This window comes from Ammospiza caudacuta, chromosome 6 (genome assembly GCF_027887145.1).
Source record: "Ammospiza caudacuta isolate bAmmCau1 chromosome 6, bAmmCau1.pri, whole genome shotgun sequence".
NCBI lineage: Eukaryota > Metazoa > Chordata > Aves > Passeriformes > Passerellidae > Ammospiza > Ammospiza caudacuta.
The window spans coordinates 15,450,953-15,464,736 of record NC_080598.1 but is presented as its reverse complement, the minus strand read 5'-3'; the positions used below and the strand labels follow the sequence as shown (position 1 = coordinate 15,464,736).

At 42.9% G+C, this 13,784-nt stretch overlaps 1 protein-coding gene across 6 annotated transcripts in view; it reads right to left on the bottom strand.

Annotated features, from left to right (window-relative positions):
- Positions 1 to 13,784, bottom strand: part of LMO1 (LIM domain only 1) — a 62,758-nt gene that overhangs the window by 31,446 nt on the left and 17,528 nt on the right. Inside the window, exon 1 of one of the 6 annotated variants that reach the window (XM_058807110.1) lies at positions 4,314 to 4,402. The exons of the other annotated variants lie outside the window; for them this stretch is intronic. The gene's annotated coding sequence lies outside the window, so the exon portion shown is untranslated. Of the gene's footprint in view, positions 1 to 4,313; positions 4,403 to 13,784 lie in introns of those variants that run through there. 6 annotated transcript variants of the gene reach the window in all.

The window sequence follows — 13,784 nt, the reverse complement described above, 5'->3', positions numbered from 1 at the left end:
ACTTAGATTAGCAGCTACTCCCCAGACATATCTAATTTCCCATTTCTTCAGTTTCTAGTGTCAAAATACACTTGCAGTACAATATGCAAACCTCCACTGGCAATATCTTTTCTCTCTCTTCTGTTGTGGTGGGAGGAATGCCTGTTTTTTCAGGAAATAGTTGTACTTTTATGTTAATGTATTATCATACTCATAAACCCCTGAGATCATGTTTTCGTTATACAGCATCAAAATTGGTAAAGCTGCATTCCACAGTTACCATCACACTATCAGCAGACAGAGAAATATTTTGGAAGTTGGCATGTAATACAGATGCTCTGCATTATAAACACCAGAGAATGATCAGTCTTTGATATGCAGTCCATGGATGGCTTCATCACAGCTCTGTTTGGTGGCTTTCCCTGTGCCAATCCACTGCAGCACTACATATCACCCTGGTAAGATCTGAACAAGCAGTGGGACCTGCACATTCCTCTCCTCAGAGGCCAGTGAAGAGTTAAACCATGGCACCACTTTTTCCCATTCTGCATGACAATATTGGAGCAAACCCACGTCCTTGCCTCTTCCACAGCCTTAATATATTAAAACTATTACTCACTTTTACTCATCATGAACACAGATTGCCTCATTTTTATCCTAAACCGTGAAGTGGCAATTTCCACCAGCACTTCTGCAATCCAGGTCCACCCTCACCCACCCATGAAAGGCTCCTGCCATGTCACACAAGAGCCACTGTCCCTTTGTTTGGGATGCCAACATCTTAAAAGCCTTCCAAGTAGAAGGGGCAACCTGAGTAATTTCATGCCCAGCTGCAAGGAATTTTTAACAGGGAAGGATACAAAATGAAGCTTAAAGGGCAGGTATTAAATCTCATCAGTCCACTGTGTGCCAAGGCTATTAAGAAAGTTTGGAATTACAACAGAGCTCTGCTTCAGAACCTACAGACCTGGTTCTCCAAAGCTACCTGTTTAAGTAGCTTGCAGACACATGCTTGTGTTATTCATGATGCTTTTTACACTTTTACACAGGCCCAAAGCTGCATGAGCAGCATGCACACAAAGCTGTTCTTGCACAGCCCATGGTGGTGGAGAACAACTTGTCCTCATTGGCTCCACTGGGGCACACGGGCACCAGATTTGTTCCATTAACTGCATTTCTTACATGGCTGCACTGGTTCCTTTCCCTCTCCCTCTGTCTGTCAAAGGACAAGCCATCTCTGAACTCTGGGACTTTTTTATAAAACTGCCATTGGCGATTTTTGAGTTCCATTAATTCAGGGACAATTCTGCAGAAAAAGTCCACGTTTGGATGCAGTGCACCTTGTAAAGTGTAGAGAGGGGAAGAAGCAGCAATGCAGAGGCTCAGGCCACAGAAATGGCAAGAGGATATCAAATGTTGCTTTAAGTGCTGAAATATTTGTGCTTTGAAAGAAAAAAATGCCTTCAGGAATCCCAGCAGGAGTCACCTCTATATAAAGACTTCACTTATAAAGGGACATTTATTATTCTCAATTAATGGAATTCTGTTAGACACATTTACATTTCTAGGTGTCAGATTCAGAGAACACAAAATCACTAAAGGACTGGTATTTTGCTCTGAAAATGGCCATAAAAAGATCTAAAAGTGAGAAAAAATAAAAAGAAAAGAAAAAAAATCCACATTTTCTAGAAGACATATGATGTCCTTTGGTTCCTTACAGTTCTGAAGCCTGGTTAGTACAGCAAGGCTTTTGAAATACAGATTTAAACCTGCAAACAGCAAAGCTAAATGCCACTACAGTTCCTCATGAAATTAGGTGGCGACCACACTAAGAGGCAGTAATAGATCTTGATCACATCCTCCCATGGATTATTAGAGAAACCTAATGTGGCAGAACACATTGGTAGGTTTCTGGAAAAATGAATAGCTAGAAGTCTCAAAAAAATTCCCACTTTGCCAGCAAAGTGTATATAATGCTACCAGATTTCAAAAAGGAGATAGAGAATGAACATCTTCATCTTGTAAGAAAAAATAACTTGTCTTGGGGAAAACCTAGAAATAAAAAGCCACTTCAGTGACATGTTGTAACTGAGGCACCAATAAATTCTTCCCACATACACAGACACCCCCACAGGTTGCTGGTGGCACAGCACACACATGGCCAGGACTCACACACAAACGTTTGCCACTTGTGAGCCTCCCCAGGGCTAAGGAGAAAAAGACAACATTAACTCAACCACGAGAAGGTAAGGATCATATTTTAAAAAAAGCCAAAACAGTACAAATAAAAGCACAGGTTCTTAAGGGCCAAAGGCATTACACTGCCCAACTCCCTGAGGCAACAGGTCGTCTTTGTGATGTGTGAGAACACATACATCTACCATCAAATCCTTTTCCAGTCACTTCCAAATAATGTATGTATCTAGAAGAACAATTTTACTCATGTTCACTCTCCTTTTTCTGCTGGAAAGAGCTGCAGGCTGTTTGCTTTACCAAAAACTTGAGCACTGGCTGGTTTTGTTGTTCGGTAGGTTTGTTGGGGGCGTTCTTTGATATTTTGTTGTTGCTGTATTTAAAATTAAGAATACCCCGTAGAAAATTAAATCTTCCCATCAAGTTACAGAGGACTTCAAATAAAACTGCCTAACCACCAATTCAACTATATAAATCTACATGTTGTGGGTATTCCCACCCAACAGCCTGTAAATAAATAATTCAGTACTCAAGTAATAGCAGCTAAATTTAAAAAGCACCCACAAAACCTACTGGCATTAACTGGAGCTTTCAATGCCCAGATTTGGTTTCTTGGGCAGAGTGGGAAATGCAATTTACTACCAGGGGGAAGCGCAAGTGTTGAAAATTAATTCAGCAACGCCTCCAAGTTTGGAAGCTGTCCCTCAGCCCAGGGCACTGGTGTTTGTGGGCTCTGCCACCACCTCCGGACTCACGGGGCAAGCCCTCCCTAAAAACCATTGGGAAGAGCTGGGATGCCAGCAGCTCCCAGTTTGGAGTAAGCACTGGGAACCAGAAAAATCTCAGATTGTAACTGCAGTTCTGACACTATTTTATGTGTGAAAATCTCTGCATTGGTGTCTTCGCTGGCAATGGGGAACCAGAAATGCCGATTATTTCCAAAAGATTTCAAGTGGTCTCCAGCACTGAGAAAAAAAAACCACCAAGTGCTTTCTAAGTGTAAATGTGCTGCCAGCTGCAAAAGATTTAACATAACAGGCTACACTTACCTTATCCTAGGGTCCTTTATCAAAGGCCAGGTAGATTAAAGAGATTAAACTTTCTGGAGTATTTTAAAACATCCATAAAGTCCCCACACCAGTTTACAACTTTTTTTTTTTCTGAAAAAAACCTTTGTAAGCTGGTGCTCTGGCAGATACAACGTAGATGTATCTTACCAGCAAAAAGGCAGTTTTCCCTCCTTCTAAATGATGGAAAGTCAATTTGCATCATAATTAAACCAAGGCCCTGTAATGTTACTTTTAGTTAAAACAGTAAACTACTATAATAAAAGTGTACCTGGGGAATATTTAGAGAAGGCACTAATGATTTCTTCCCCAGTGGTTAATAAATTCACTTCCAGATCAATTTGTTCATGATAGAAACTTGAGAGCATAAACAGTTACACAAGCACATTAGAGTGTGTCTTTCTCAGTATAAATGATTTATTACAATGATTAGCAGCACATAAACAATTTAAAATACAACTCTAATTAGCTTTTTGGAAGAAAAGGAGAAAAACCTTCCTGACTCCTTCTACACATTATGTTTTACTTTTCTAAGTGTGTACTTTTTAATTAAATCCAAATGTCACAATAAATTTAAAGTGTTTTATTACCATTCTGGCTAACTAAGCCATTCACGCAAACACCCATTATATTAAAACAGATGCAGGACTGAAAGTGGTTGAGGAGAGAGCAGAAAGAAAGGGGGCGAAGGCAATTACTTCTATATTTGACAAGAGATTTGTACGAATGTTTAAAGACAAGAAGATCTTTGGCAAGGTTTCTCTGTTTTATCCAGGGAGGCTGGCCAGCTAATTGCTCTTTAATACCTGTTTCCAAGTTTGAAAGCGTCGCACTGGGTTAAACTTTCCCCATCGGAAGCATAAAGAGGGGACAGGAGAAAGGTGGGACAACCACTCTGCATGAAACCTCGTACAATTCACCACAAACAGCCTGAGCAAACCTGTAGATACACGCACCCACTTCTATGCCTGGGCAGAGCAGAGGATAAAGACATGGCCTTCCTGAAAGCTCAGGGACCTCTCCCATGAGGTGGCTGACAACCAGCCCTTGCTGTTCATGATGTCCATCACTCACCTGTGGGATGAAGGGCCACCTCCCCTGGCAGTGTCCAGAGGGGAGGTGGATGTGGCCAGTCATCCCAGACAGCTGCCCCACAGCCCAGGCTGGTGCCAGCAGCACAGACAGGGACAGCAGCAGCAGCAGAGGGCATTTCCCTCTTAGCTATGGGGAAAAGGAGAGGAAAAGCTTCAGGTTATAGGAGCTGGGGGGCTGTGAAGGAGGGAGGAAAAGGGAAACCCAGCCCTAGAACCCCCCAACCCATGAAGCCTCAGGGCCACTCCACAGCACTCTGTTTTACTGCTTCCTCAGCAGCCTGGTCTAAACAGGACAGATTTAGCACAGTTCAACAAAAGCTACCCATTAAAGAAAGCAGCTGTGATTATTAAAATAGGTTAGAGAAAATGGGCATGGTGCAGATAAAGCTTTTGACCTCAGCGTGCAGCTCTCTCAAGAACATTTTAGCATAATTTATCTAAATTAAAAACCAAACACCAAATTCCAAAAGATCATTTAAAAAACGCGATTAAAAAAGCAGGTCAAGGGTTGGAAATTAGTAATTACTACTACAATTAACCAAAATCAGACAGAGACACATGAATTGTGCACATTACTGCGGTTCACGTCAGAAAGGCAAACGCGAGCGGAGCGCAGAAGGAAAAGCCGCGAGTCGCAGAACCACTCGTATAATTAACCTCTGCCACGGCACAGGACCTGCTCTTGTAAGTTTGCGTCATTTGTCTCGAGAGGGAAGTGCTGCCAGCCCCTAGACCCAGCTATCACACCACACTCCTCACCAGCAACCCAATTCCTTGGAAACCAATATTTTGATTTTCTTCCAGTCCGAGATCTTAGCGCATCTTCACCCTATTAGCAGCGCGTTTGCCCTTCACCTCCTATTTTAACAGTTCTGAAAAAGATGAGAAAGGCCAACATCTGAACGTCCTGGTATTGAGAAGAGGTCATTTGCCAAAAATGCCACCTGCTAGAGTCCATATTGTTTGAGAGCAAAAGCCTATTGAGAGCTGCAAAGAACAAAACAAAGGTTTTCTAAAACAGACTGCTTAGCACTGGATGGAGACAGAAATACTCTGTATGCAACTAACATCCTTCAGATGATTTTCCTTAGGTTTTGGGGGGATAAAAGATAATTTAACAATTAGCACTTTGTTCCCACTTCAATCTCAGAAGGGCTCTTTGTGAGCTTCCTTGGAACAACTCTGAAAGAGCTCAGTGGGAAAGAACAGACTGACTACTGTTTTGAACTATAACCAAAATGAACTATTCTCTAGGTCCTCCCTTGAAGCTATCATCTACTTTAGGTTAGATGAGGGAAATCTAGGTTCAAATTTTATTCAGGCTCCAGCTTAATTTTGAGAGCTCAGAAGGCTCCACAAATCATTTTAAGTTAAAGTAATGAAAATAGGTGAACTTGAGAAGGTGGACAGGCACGAATGATCTCTTCCAAAATAGGGAAGAATCCATCTGTTCCCTTTTAAAGTGTATAAAAGTCTTTGTAGCAGTAATGAAAATTCAGGGATGTAAGTCATGGACATCATAGCAGTCTATTAGAGAGAGGACTGGGGCTGTATTACAGAATACTGTGAGCTGCGGTGATTATATAAAAGGGATGCAGCAAAGGCAGCATAGCAGAGGGCAAGTGAAATGATTCAAGGACTCAAGAATCTCAGCGTTTCAGAAATGGAGGGAGAAATGAAGATTTCTATCTTTTGAAGAGGCAGGATGAGTACAGAGCCATTCAGATGTCTGAGCAAAGCTGTGAAGATGAAGGTATACAGCAGAAAGAGTTCCTCAGATGCAGAAGGCAAATGGCTGCACCTCCAGGTTTGCACCACAGCCAGCACAGGGACAAACAGGCTTAGACATAGGTCTTGGGAAGGTCTCTGCACTTCCTCCCTTTGTTCCACACACCAAACCATCCCCTTCAGCCACGCACCGTCAGGCAGGAGCAAGACACAGCCTCCAGCCAGGCTGGAGGTAGAGCTGGTGAGGGTAAGGGACACCCTGGCCCTGGCTGGGGGCTGCCCATGGAGTGTCTGCAGCTGTCTGCAGCTCGAAACAGGGGCTGGCTTCTGCCTCCCAGCCCTGTGCCAGCAGCACCACCAGCTCCCTGTGCACTGCTTCCCACAGGACAGCCACAAGGCTGGAGGCACTGAGTGCTTGCAAGAACTCTGCCACCCCTCAGCAGAACTGGACACAAAACCACCCTTTTGAGCCCTCTGCATGGACTGTGGCACAAAGAGGAGAAACGCTACACTCACCACCTGCCAGTTCTCTCACTGGATCTGGCTCCTGTGAGGCACCCTGAGCAAAACCAGCCAAACCCCATGAGACTCCTGAGAAGACTTAGTTGATCAGTCATCATGTCAAATAGAGACCAAATGTTGGCAAACCCTTACTTAAGTAGTTAGAAATATTCTTCTGTGTATATTCTAAAAATGGCAGGTTTCACATCTCCCTTGCATCAGCTCTTCTGACTTGGAGCCAGTAATACCAGAAACCCACAAAACCCCCAGCATGCCTGGTTTAAACTCATGCATGCATGCCTTTCTCCTTGGTGACTGCACTTACCTCCTCCAAAACACAGAGATCCAGTTTACTTCTACATTTCCAAAGATATTGGAAATGTGCTTTGTTGCATATCTCTTTGCTAATATTTTAAAAATATCAGCATGTGCCTTATTTGGTTTGTGCATTGTTCCCAAATTGGTTTTCCCTATTTTAGAGGAAAAGCACCTTATCATAATACATTGTATATTTCAGAGTAAATCAAGCAAGGGGGGAGGTGAGGATGTCATATTAAATTGCATAAGTGATACAAAAAGCACAGCCAGATTAGCATTTGATGCAGCAGAACACAAAACCTTACTCCCAAAGCAAACTGGAAACAGACTGACAGCTAGCACCCATGCTGATCTGCCCTTGGGTCTGGCACTGCAGAAAGAACCACATGAACTTACATGGTTTTCTGCATTTCAACACATAGCATTCACACCTGAGATCTGGAACCCAGAATTTCATTCCACCAAGGATTACCAAAATGCTGCTATTTTGTGAAAGTTACTGTACTCTCATTGCACTTCTCAAACTTCTCCTTGATGCCTAATTCAAACATTCTAACTTGGAGGCTATTTCTTACTCTTCTCTAGGCATACACTGACCTACACAGCAAAGTACCAAGAAAATAAAAACACAAGCAGGATCAAGTCCTGTTGGGTTTTCTTCCTACATGATGTCTTAGTGATTTCTTCCAGTAAACAGAAAGCATTTTCAGCATTTATTTCATGAAAATCCTGCTATTCAGCATCCACAGGATGTGCAAAACATTTCCTTTACTGGGTAGGCATCTCTCCTGAACTCAAGGGTAAACACATTTAAGTGGAAGGAGTGCTCTGAGAGCTGGCAGGGAAATGCTGAGTAAACACAGCCCTGCTATCAACACTACTCCTTTAATGACGAAATCATTCAGATGTTAAAGTTGCCTCAAGCGCTTGATCATGATATGCAGCGTGAGGAAAGTTCAAAATCAACTCCTCCTCCTGATTCTCATACAACTTCAAACAGTAATAGGCACTTACCTGGCTTGCTTTACAGATCTTGCTTTGATAAGCAAAATTTTAACTAGGTTAATACCATTTCAAGTGTATTCATTTAATTGAAACAGAATGAGACTTGTCACACTGTTCACAGCTGGTACTGTAACAACTCTCATGACCCTCCCTTGTAGAAGGGACAGAGTAATCATCTTCACAACTGACTTGTTCTGCAGATCTGATAGAAACTTGAGCTGAGACCAAGAAAAAAATGTTTGCTTTCTTTGATTAAGCATCATGAAGGCGCATTCTATGGAGAGTCAGCGCTGCAAGCCCACAAGCTGAATGAGAACAGCACACACTGAGAAACCAAAAGTACAGTTCAGGATGTGGCAAGCTCAAATTTTTATCTACCTGCTTGGGGTGGGAGTAGGGGGGGAAACAAGTCATCATTTGAGATGAAGACACTTGGATCTTATGCAGTGATGAGGAAGGAGTCAACTAACTTGAGCAGAAAAAAGGATGAAAGGAAGCAGCAGCAAGCACTGAGTGTCCATCAAGCGCAGCACGGGGGCTACTGCAGCATGTCCACAGCTTCTTAGTGCAGTGTTTAATTTGGTAGTAAGTTTACAGTGGCAAAAGATGGTGACAATATTTGTCTCAAGAGGCAATCAGAACTTTGTTTACTGTACAGAAAATGGATTCAGTTGTGTACAGTGAAACATGGCACAACTGAACCACAGCTGTGACCACAAGGCAGCAGCCCCTCCAGCCTGGGAGCGCATGTGAAGTGAGGACATGACTGTCAATCTCTGGTGTCATTTTTCAAGTCTTGCAGATGGAAACTGTCTGACTTCATAGCTGGTCACCTTCAGGAGACATCAAAATCATTCTCTTTCCTCCACCTTGGCTGGCACGGCGGTTGCCATCAGCTCACTGAGGATCCTGCCAACACATATTTTTCTTCTGAGAGTGACCACTGGCAAACTGCAGCTCTGGATGCAAGCGTGGCCAAGTGCCCATGGGGAACACAGAAATTGCACTGGGCACAATTAAAGCTGAGCAGTACATTACTGCAGCATGGCCTCTCAGCTTGCTCTAACTCAGAGCCTGTCAGCATTTCCAGCATCTCCTCTTCCTGGATTTGTTACAACAGTTGCGAGACAAAAAAAGAAAAAAAAAAAAAACGAAAAACCAAGAAACACCAAGGTTTTAGTTTAGCCTGCGATACTGGCTTACAGCCACATTGCACTCACCCCAACACAACCCAGAAGAATCCCTAAGAAATTGCTCAGGGAAATGCGATCTCTTTAACACACATGCACTAAACTCTTGGGATTGTTCAGCTGGGAACAGCACTGATGCCTCTATCAAACCCCAAGAAGGGTCTCAGAGCTGTGACTGTCACCAGGAAGGTCTTCAGCAAACCAGGAATCACAGGAGGCAGGAAATCAGGAATCCCCATCTTCAGCAGGATGCTGGCTGACTTATACTAGCTGTCCCCTGTGTTCTGGCTGAAGTTTTAACAGTGGGGGGGGCACCTTCCCTGGATGCTCCATCATTTTGAGGAGCCGCTGGCTTGGTGAGCAGGCTGACAGGAGGTCAGGAGCACCACACCTCAGCCCAGCTTGTTTTCTTTCCACAAGGTGCTCAGCAGAACGTCCACATGACAGCCTTGGCTGCAGCAGGAGCAGCAGCAGCAGCAGCGCCTGCTTTGGTCCAGACCCTGATGGAACTGGAATACACCAGTCTGCAGCCTGGCATTGCTCCCCACTGAGCCCATCTCTGTGTGAGGCAGCTGCATTCAGCAGGACCTTTTTAAAAGCTACTCCAATGCTAGCAACTGCAAGTGTGACACCACAAACCCCACAGCCTTGTGTGAGTCAGCACCATTAATGTTGTTCCCACATTAATTCATGATGCCTTTGAACACGGATGCTCACAAGAAACCAGGTTAAAAATCTTCAATCCCTGAAAAAAGGAGCAGTGATAATGCTGCACCAAGCTAATTTTATTTGGTCTGGGGTTCATTTTCCCATTCAAAAGAGCACTCTGCTGCCATTTCCACTACAAGCAATCCCATCTCATTACAGTCAAGCCCACGGGGTAGACTGTGCATAGAAGAAGGGAAAGAAAGATTTTGTGATACTTAGGAGCTGCACTTGAGGAAGAACAGCTGCAGCAGTCAGTATCCCAAGCATGCTACCACAAGAATTATGTTTCCCTCCCATCCTCCCCAAAGTATTTAATTCAGGGCAGAAGGGGTAGAACGTGTTCACCTTTGAGCTCCCTTGCCACAAGCAAGCATATTCATTCAGCTTCCCTATTTAACTAAATGGAGTTCACACATGCTGCAGGATAAAGTTACCTCTTGCCATCTGAAAGCAGTCCAATCAATGCTGTACACAGAGAGTAGCATTTGAATCAGCCTTAAGTTAATTCTTAGTCGTCGAAACTGTGACAGCATGCTGACCCTTTCAAGTCAACTGGGAGCAGGCAATCTTTGCAGAAGATCCTCAGGCCTTTAATCAGATTCTCAGTGGGTTTTAAAGAGATACTACAGCACCAGTTTGTAAACATCTCTCTAGTGAAAATAAAGATTACTTCTGACCTAGCCAATTACTCAGTCCCAGAAGATATATCCTAGAGTTATAATTGAACGAACCATAGGGAAAGAAAATACGTTTTAGGTAGGGGGTAGTGAACCCAAATCCCAACTTAGGATGCAGGCAGCACTGTATCCCACAAAAAGATCAGATACAGCATGCAATGATTATAAAAAGAAGTCCATTAAATCATCTGGTCCTTTTTCCCACCATTGCAAGCTTAGTCTCTTGAGCATAGAGCCCTACTAAGAAGATTGCAAATTATCAGCTCTTCCTGAAAAGCGACTGTGATGGGGAAAGACAAGATCATTATTTTGAGAAGACCCATAATATGAGGTATTTGTTTACCACATCACAGAGAATCTGGAGCGAGATGCCAGCTCCTGGTAGCATGGATTTGCTGCAATATGAGTAAGGAATGAGAAAGAAACTGCTGAAGAAAGAAAACAGAGGACCTGTGCTCAGCACCGAGACTGTCAGAGACATTAAACAGTCTCTTGTTGCATTACTTTAAAACTGTGCTTGAGCATGAGGAGCCACTGCACTCCATTGTGGACAGATATAATTACTGATTAAAAAAAAAAAAAAAAAAAGTTATTTATTCTGGAGCTATTACAGACTAATGTGTAACAGACATCATCTGATGGGCCGTAAAGGCTCCAAGGGCCATTACAGCCTCACAGGTCAGGACCCATTTGAAGGGTTTAAAGTTTGTGGATCACTGCTCTCAAGCTGAGCAGCACAGGCAACACCTGCACACAGAAAAGCTAGGGGAGACTTCTGGGAGCAGCAGCTGCTTATGCGTTTTCACACTCAGATCAAACCAAATCACATCACTGAAAAGAAGTTCAGAACCTGCAGACATGGCTTTTGCCATTCTCATCAAGGAGTTCACCCGTAAGATTGTAGCTTGTGCCTTTTTACTTACTTATTTATTTATTTTTAAAGGGAGCACTGAGGAAGAAAATGACACTATAACTTCCATGCTTCCCCATCAGGGCCCCCCTTCTATTTCACTTCCACAGAAAACTAAAATTCCCAGCCAAGTGACAGGTTTATAAAATTTTAATAGGGAAGAAAAAGGTAACCTCAGGCAGGATCTTACGTGCAGACTTTCGCCATAAATGAATGTTCATGAAAATACAGGGGTTTTATGGAAACATTGACAGAGCTTCACAGGCTGTGAAATAAATGCCTCAACATGGACTGATGAGAAGGACTAGTGAGTCTCAGCTCCTACAGCCAGAGGCTACTGCACCATCCCTTTCTCTAAGCCAAGCAAGTCAGCTTCATGCCTCCACTACCCTCTGAGAAAAGCAGATCTAAGAGACCAGAAGCCCAGCAGCTTTTAAATTGCTAGCCTAGAAACATTCTTAGCCATTTCCAACTACGTGTTCTAATGGGGTAAAAAGTCCACTTTTCCTTCATCCCTAGTGTTTCTCCTCCCAGAGTGCTTGTCCAGACCAGTCAGCCTTCATTTTGCTAAGGCAGATGAATTGAAGCACAGATTGCTCTTCATGAGCATCCTCTCTGCCCCTACTTCCACATGGATTTACTGTCCCTTAGCTTGAGGGATCTACAAGTAACCCATAAGAGACAAGGTCTACCAGTGCCTCTCTCCAGCATTATTAACAGGAACCATTATTAGCAATTTCTTTTTCAATTCATTCCAGGATTGCATTTGCCTTTTACCAGCTACTTCACACCTTTTGAGGTCAACCACCATCTGTCCAAGCCACCCTTTTCCTCCTCCTCTGCCCTTTCCAGCTGGTGGCAATTCCTGCTTGTAGATGTTCCAATGATCCCCAAAGAGATCAGCTGGAGTTCCTGGGCTCCTTTTCTTACTGCTGTGAGCTTCATACAGGAATGAAACCAAGGGGCAACAGCACATGGCTTCAATCCCACTCCCAACCAGTTACCTGCACCACAGAACCTACCAGTGGTGGTTTTACAGCATCAGGAAATCTGTCCTTAGTGCTCACAAAGTAGCTATCCCACCCTCTGTACTAAAAACTCATCTGAATGACTCCTGTTGGAAAGCAGAATTCATGGCTTTGGTTTCAGGATCTAAAACACTGCTTCTGAAGACAGTGATGCTTGAGGTTCATTTCTCTTCCTCTCCCAGGTTCAGAATAGAACCATTGTTTCTCATTCACAAAAACAGACAGAGATGCCACAAGGAACAGCCACAGACTGCTACAGTCTGTAATTTCTTAAAGCAGCAGCAATCTGAGAGCAGTGCTCCATAGCTAAGGGAGCACAGAACCAGAATGGTTGGGAAAATCTTATATAACAATCCCATACAGAGCTAAAGCAGTTTGTTACTTTTTTCCCAGTCACTGAGTGTGTACAAGCACTTCTGGAAGTCAAAACTCTGCCTGTAGAAAACTTGAAGCTTCTTAATTGCAAGAGAAATATGGGTAGCCAGGAATGGTACCTGTGCCATAGATAAAACCAGTGGTTCTTTCAAGAGTGATAGAGACCCAAAGTGGCCAAGACCCAGCTCCACCCAAGAGCTCCTCCTGATCTCTTCAGAATTTAATTGGCATTCTTTTTAGGATACACACAAAGCAGATTAAAGAAAAACCCAAACAATGTGCAGGGTGGAAGCACCATTACATGGTATTAAAATGTCAGAGGTTTGAGCTCTGTGTTGGTTTAGTCATGAGTTACCAACAACCACTGATGGCAGACATAAAGCTTCCCTTAAATTATTAAGCATAAAACAGCAGACTGTAATATTTTGCTAAACCAAAGTACAGACACAGACAAAGATGTCATTTCAATATTTGAAACCAGCAAGTTTAATTTAAAATAAGAGCAAACCAATAAGCTCAGAAAATAGCAATGTGTGAGAGGAAAATTACACTGCTAGAGAAAAAAGTGGAAGGACTTAAGAAATTTATAAAAGTAATCTCCAAGTGGAAATTAGAAATCAACCCCTAGAAACAGAATAACACAAAAGAAATATTACTGTCCACTTTCTAAATCAATATAACACTGCTACACGACAGAATTACCATGGTAACTCAAGTAAAAAGAATAAAGCAATTCTTATTATTTCAAAATAAAATCACAGCCTGAAGCCCAGCTTTTATTACAACTGCTGATAGATCGCTGGCTTGTATTTATCTGAAATATTGCTTTTCAATCAGCTATTTCATGAATGTACAAATTTCACTGAGCAGCCCACTTAGACCAAATGCTCAAAACCTGCCCCCCCAAAAAACTAGTCAAGAAATCGATTATATATATGCATACTTTTTTTTTTTTTTTAAAGGCAGCATTACTATATACATATTCTCTTTCCACTCTATCCAAGTTAAAGA